Below are 6,653 nucleotides of genomic sequence, written 5' to 3' on the forward strand. Positions count from 1 at the left end.
TAGCCCCTGCTCGCCACAACTAGAGAAAGCCCATGCACAGCAACGAAGACCCAACACAGCCAAAAATAATAAATAAATAAAAATACATAAATTTATTTTTAAAAATCCTTTGTTCATTTAAAAAGATTATATCAGAAAATGAAGACATTATTTATTAATGAATTAATTTACTTATTCAATTTATTTTACCATCAGAAAGAACAAAAACAGTCCATTCTTTGCCCATTCGTAATTGGATTATTTGTCTTATTATTGAGTTGAGTTCTCTGCATGTTCCAGATACTAGTTCCGTGTCAGATATATGATTTACAATTATTTTTTCCTATTGTGTGAGTTAACGCTTCATTTTTTGATGGTATACTTTGAAACACATTTATCTCAAAGTACTTTCTAATATCTCTTTTGAATTGTTCTTTGACCCATTGATTTTTTTAGGAGTGTGTAGTTTAATATCCACATATTTGTGACTTTTCCATATTCTTGTTATTGATTTTTTCATTCTGTTGTGGTTGGATAACATACATCGTATTACTTCAATACTTTTAATTTATTGAGGGTTATCTGTTTTGTTTTTGTTTGTTTCTTTTTTGTCTAATACGTGATTAGGTCTAATTTGTTTATAGTGTTGTTCAAGTCTTCTCTTTCCCTGTTTATATTCTTCCTGGTTGTTCTGTTGTTGAAATGGGATATTAAAGTCTCCAAGTATTAATGTTTAACTATTAGTTCTTCCTTCACTTCTGTCAGTTTTTGGTTCATGTTTTTGGTGCTCTGTGGGTTTTTTTGTTGGTTTTTTTTTTTTTTTTTTTTTTTTTTTTTTTTTTGTGATATGCGGGCCTCTCACTGTTGTGGCCTCTCCCGTTGCGAAGCACAGGCTCCGGACGCGCAGGCTCAGCGGCCATGGCTCACGGGCCCACCCGCTCCGCGGCATGTGGGATCTTCCCGGACCAGGGCACGAACCCGTGTCTCCTGCATCGGCAGGCGGATTCTCAACCACTGCGCCACCAGGGAAGCCCGGTTTGTTTTTTTAATGTCTTTATTGGGCTATAATTACTTTACAATGTTGTGTTAGTTTCTGCTGTACAACACACAAAGCAAATCAGCTATATGTATACATATATCACAATATCCCCTCCCTCTTGAGCCTCCCTCCCACCCTCCCTATCCCACCCCTCTAGATCATCACAAAGCATCGAGCTGATCTCCCTATGCTATGCAACAACTTCCCACTAGCCATCCATTTTACATTTGGTAGTGTATGTATGTTAATGCTACTCTCTCACTTCGTCCCAGCTTCTCCTTCCCTCCTGTGTCCTCAGGCCCATTCTCTATGTCTGCATCTTTATTCCTGCCCTGCCACTAGGTTCATAAGTACACTTTTTTAGGTTCCATATATGTGTGTTAGCATCTGGTATTTGTTTTCCTCTTTCCGATTTACTTCACTCTGTGTGACAGTCTCTAGATCCATCTACCTCATTACAAATAACTCAATTTCATTCCTTTTTATGGCTGAGTAATATTCCATTGTATGTATGTGCCACATCTTCTTTATCCATTCATCTGTCGATTGACATTTATTTAGTTTCCTTCCATGTCCTGGCTATTGTAAATAGTGCTGCAATGAACATTGTGATACATGTATCTTTTTGAGTTATGGTTTTCTCAAGGTATATGCCAAGTAGTGGGATTGCTGGGTCATATGGTATTCTATTTTTAGTTTTTTAAGGAACCTCCATACTGTTCTCCATAGTGGCTGTATCAATTTACATTCCCACCAACAGTGTAGGAGGGTTCCCGTTTATCCACACCCTCTCCAGCATTTATTGTTTGTTGATTTTTTATTTTTGCAGTAAGCAGGCCTCTCACTGTTGCAGCCTCTCCCGTTGTGGAGCATAGGCTCTGGACACGCAGGCTCAGCAGCCATGGCTCGCGGGCCTAGCCACTCTGCAGCATGTGGGATCTTCCCAGACCGGGACGTGAACTCATGTCCCCTGTATCAGCAGGCGGACTCTCAACCACTGTGCCACCAGGGAAGCCCTGTTTGTACATTTTTTGATGATGGCCACTCTGACTGGTGTGAGGTGATACCTCATTGTGGCTTTGATTTGCATTTCTCTAATGATTAGTGATTTTGAGCATCTTTTCATGTGTTTGTTGGGAATCTGTGTGTCTTCTTTAGAGAAATGTCTGTTTAGGTCTTCTGTTGATTTTTGGACTGGGTTGTTTGTGTTTTTTATATTGAGCTGCATGAGCTCCTTGTATATTTTGGAGATTAATCCTTTGTCAGTTGCTTCATTTGCAAATTTTTTCTCCCATTTCTGAGGTTTGCCTTTTCGTCTTCTTTATGGTTTCCTTTGCTGTGAAAAAGCTTTTAAGTTTCATAAGGTCCCATTTGTTTATTTTTGATTTTACTTCCATTACTCTAGTAGATGGGTCAAAAAAGATCTTGCTGTGATTGATGTCATATAGTGTTGTGCCTGTTTTCCTCTAAGAATTTTGTAGTGTCTAGCCTTATATTTAGGTCTTTAATCCATTTTGAGTTTATTTTTGTGTATGGTGTTAAGAACTGTTCTGATTTCATTCTTTTACATGTAGCTATCCAGTTTTCCCAGCACCACATATTGAAGAGGCTGTCTTTTCTCCATTGTATATTCTTGCTTCCTTTGTGAAAGATAAGGTGACCATATGTGCGTGGGTTTATCTCTGGGTTTTCTAAGCTGTTCCATTGATCTATATTTGTTTTTGTGCCAGTACCATACTGTCTTGATTACTGTAGCTTTGCAGTATAGTCTGAAGTCAGGGAGCCTGATTCCTCCAGCTCCATTTTACTTTCTCAAGATTGCTTTGGCTATTCGGGGTCTTTTGTGTTTCCATACAAATTGTAAAATTCTTTGTTCTAGTTCTTTGGTTCTAGTTCCGTGATAAATGCCATTGGTAATTTGATAGGGATTACACTGAATCTGTAGATTGCTTTGGGTAGCATAGTCATTTTCACAATGTTGATTATTCCAATCCAAGAACATGGTATATCTTTCCATCTGTTTGTATCGTCTTTGATTTCTTTCATCAGTGTCTTATACTTTTCGGCATACAGGTCTTTTGCTTCCTTAAGTAGGTTTATTCCTAGGTATTTTATTCTTTTTATTGCAGTGGTAAATGAGAGTGTTTCCTTAATTTCTCTGATTTTTTGTTGTTAGTGTACAGGAATGCAAGAGATTTCTGTACATTAATTTTGTATCCTGCTACTTTACCAAATTCATTGATTAGCTCTAGCAGTTTCCAAGTAGCATCTTTTGGCTGTTCAGTGTATAGTATCATGTCATCTGCAAACAGTGACAGTTTTACTTCTTCTTTTCCAATTTGGATTCCTTTTATTTGTTTTCTCTGATTACCATGGCTAAAACTTCCAAAACTATGTTAAATAATAGTGGTGAGAGTGGACAACCTTGTCTTGTTCCTGATCTTAGAGGAAATGGTTTCAGTTTTTCACCATTGAGAATGATGTTGGCTGGGGTTTGTCATATATGGCCTTTATTATGTTGAGGTAAGTTTCCTCTATGCCTACTTTCTGGAGGGTTTTTATCATAAATGGGTGTTGAATTTTGTCGAAAGCTTTTTCTGCATCTACTGAGATGATCATATGGTTTTTCTCCTTCAATTTGTTAATATGGTTTATCACATTGATTTGCATATATTGAAGAATCCTTGCATTCCTAGGATTAACCCCACTTGATCATGGTGTATGATTCTTTTAATGTGCTGTTGGATTCTGTTTGCTGTTTTGTTGAGGATTTTTGCATCTATGTTCATCAGTGATATTGGCCTGTAGTTTTCTTTTTCTGTGACATCTTTTTCTGCTTTTGGTATCAGGATGATGGTGGCCTTGTAGAATGAGTTTGGGAGTATTCCTCCCTCTGCTATATTTTGGAAAAGTTTGAGAAAGATAGGTGTTAGCTCTTCTCTAAATGTTTGATAGAATTTCACCTGTGAAGCCATCTGGTGCTAGGCTTTTGTTTGCTGGAAGATTTTTCATCAGTCTCAATTTCAGTGCTTGTGATTAGTCTGTTTATATTTCCTATTTCTTCCTGGTTCAGTCTCAGGAGAATTGTGCTTTTCTAAGAATTTGTCCATTTCTTCAAGGTTGTATGTTTTATTGGCATATAGTTGCTTGTAGTAATCTCTCATGATCCTTTGTATTTCTGCAGTGTCAGTTGTTACTTCTTTTTCATTTGTAATTCTATTGATTTGAGTCTTCTCCCTTTTTTTCTTTATGAATCTGGCTAATAGTTTATCAATTTTGTTTATCTTCTCAAAGAATCATCTTTTAGTGTTATTGATTTTTGCTATTGTGTCCTTCATTTCTTTTTCATTTATTTCTGTTCTGATCTTTATGATTTCTTTCCTTCTGCTAACTTTGGGTTTTTTTGTTCTTTCTCTAATTGCTTTAGGTGTAAGGTTAGGTTGTTTATTTGAAATTTTTCTTGTTTCTTGAGGTAGGATTTTATTGCTATAAACTTCCCTCTTAGAACTGCTTTTGCTGTATCCCATAGGTTTTGGGTCATCGTGTTTTCATTGTCATTTGTTTCTAGGTATTTTTTTATTTCCTCTTTGACTGCTTCTGTGGTTTCTTGGTTGTTTAGTAGCATATTGTTTAGCCTCCATGTGTTTGTATTTTTTCCAGTTTTTTTCCTGTAATCAATATCTAGTCTCATAGAGTTGTTGTTGGGAAAGATGCTTGATACGATTTTAATTGTCTTAAATTTACTGAGGTTTGATTTATGACAGAAGATGTGATCTGTCCTGGAAACTGTTCCATGTGCACTTTAGAAGAAAGTGTATTCAGTTGTTTTTGGATGGACTGTCCTATAAATATCCATTAAGTCCGTCTGGTCTAATGTGTCATTTAAAGCTTGTGTTTCCTTATTTATTTTTTGTTTGGATGATCTTTCCATTGGTGTAAGTGGTGTGTTAATGTCGCCAACTATTACTGTGTTACTGTTGATTTCCCCTTTTATGGCTGTTAGCATTTGCCTTATGTATTGAGGTGCTCCTGTGTTGGGTACATAGGTATTTACAATTGTTATATCTTCTTCTTGGATTGAAGAAGAAGATATAACTACTCCAGCTTTCTTTTGATTTCCATTTGCATGGAACACCTTTTTCCATCCCCTCATTTTCAGTTGATATGTGTCCCTAGGTCTGAAGTGAGTCTCTTGTAGACAGCATATGTATGGGTCTTGTTTTTGTATCCGTTCAGCCAGTCTGTGTCTTTTGGTTGGGGCATTCAGTCCATTTACATTTAAGGTAATTATTGATATATATGTTCCTATTACCATTTTTTAAATTGTTTTGGGTTTGTTCTTGTTTTTAATTTTTTATTTATTTTTGACTGCGTTGTGTCTTCGTTGTTGTACGTGGGCTTTCTCTAGTTGCGGCAAGCGGGGGCTATTCTTTGTTGCAGTGTGTAGGCTTCTCATTACATTGGCATCTCTTGTTGCGGAGCACGAGCTCTAGATGCGCGGGCTTCAGTAGTTGTGGCGCATAGCCTCAGTAGTTGTGGCTCGTGGGCTCTAGAGCACAGGCTTAGTAGTTGTGGCGCATGGGCTTCGTTGCTCCACGGCATGTGGGATCTTCCTGGATAAGGGCTCAAACCCGTGTCCCCTGCATTGGCAGGCAGATTCTTAACCACTGAGCCACCAGGGAAGTCCTTGGGTTTGTTTTTTAAGTCTTTTCCTTCTCTTGTGTTTCCTGCCTAGAGAAGTTGCTTTAACATTCGTTGTAAAGCTGGTTTGGTGGTACTGAATTCTCTTAACTTTTGCTTGTCTGCAAACCTTTTGATTTCTCCATTGAATCTGAATGAGATCCTGCTGGGTAGAGTAATCATGGTTGTAGGTTTTCCCCTTTCATCATTTTAAATATATCTTGCCACTCCCTTCTGGCCTATAGAGTTTCTGCTGAAAGATCAGCTGTTAATTTTATGGGGATTCCTTTGTATGTTATTTGCTGCTTTTCCTTGTGGAGCACAGGCTCCAGACGCACAGGCTAAGCAGCCATGGCTCACGGGCCCAGCCATCATGGCTCACGGGCCCAGCCACTCCGCGGCATGTGGGATCTTCCCTCACCGGGGCACAAACCCATGTCCCCTGCATCGGCAGGCGGACTCTCAACCACTGCGCCACCAGGGAAACTCCTCCTTGCTGCTTTTAATATCTTTTTCTTTGGGTTTAATTTTTGTTAGTTTGATTAATTTATGTCTTGGCATGTTTCTCCTTGGGTTTATCCTGTAATGGGACTGTCTGCACTTCTTGGACTTGGTTGACACTTTCCTTTCCCATGTTGGGGAAGTTTTCAACTGTAATCTCTTCAAATATTTTCTCAGACCATTTCTTTTTTTCTTCTGCTTCTGGATGCCTATAATTTGGATGTTGGTGTGCTTAATGTTGTCCCAGAAGTCTCTGAGCCTCATGCTCTGTTATTAGGTTCATATATGTTTTGAATTATTATATTTTCTTTTTCTCTGATTAAGGGTTTTAACACAGAATGTATAAAGAACATTCACAGTTAAATAAGAGGGCAAATAACCCCCCAAAAAAGATTTGAACCCTTTACCAAAGAAGATACATAAATGTCAATTAAGTACATGAAAAGCTATTCAA

Source organism: Kogia breviceps, chromosome 4 (genome assembly GCF_026419965.1).
Source record: "Kogia breviceps isolate mKogBre1 chromosome 4, mKogBre1 haplotype 1, whole genome shotgun sequence".
Taxonomy (NCBI): domain Eukaryota; kingdom Metazoa; phylum Chordata; class Mammalia; order Artiodactyla; family Physeteridae; genus Kogia; species Kogia breviceps.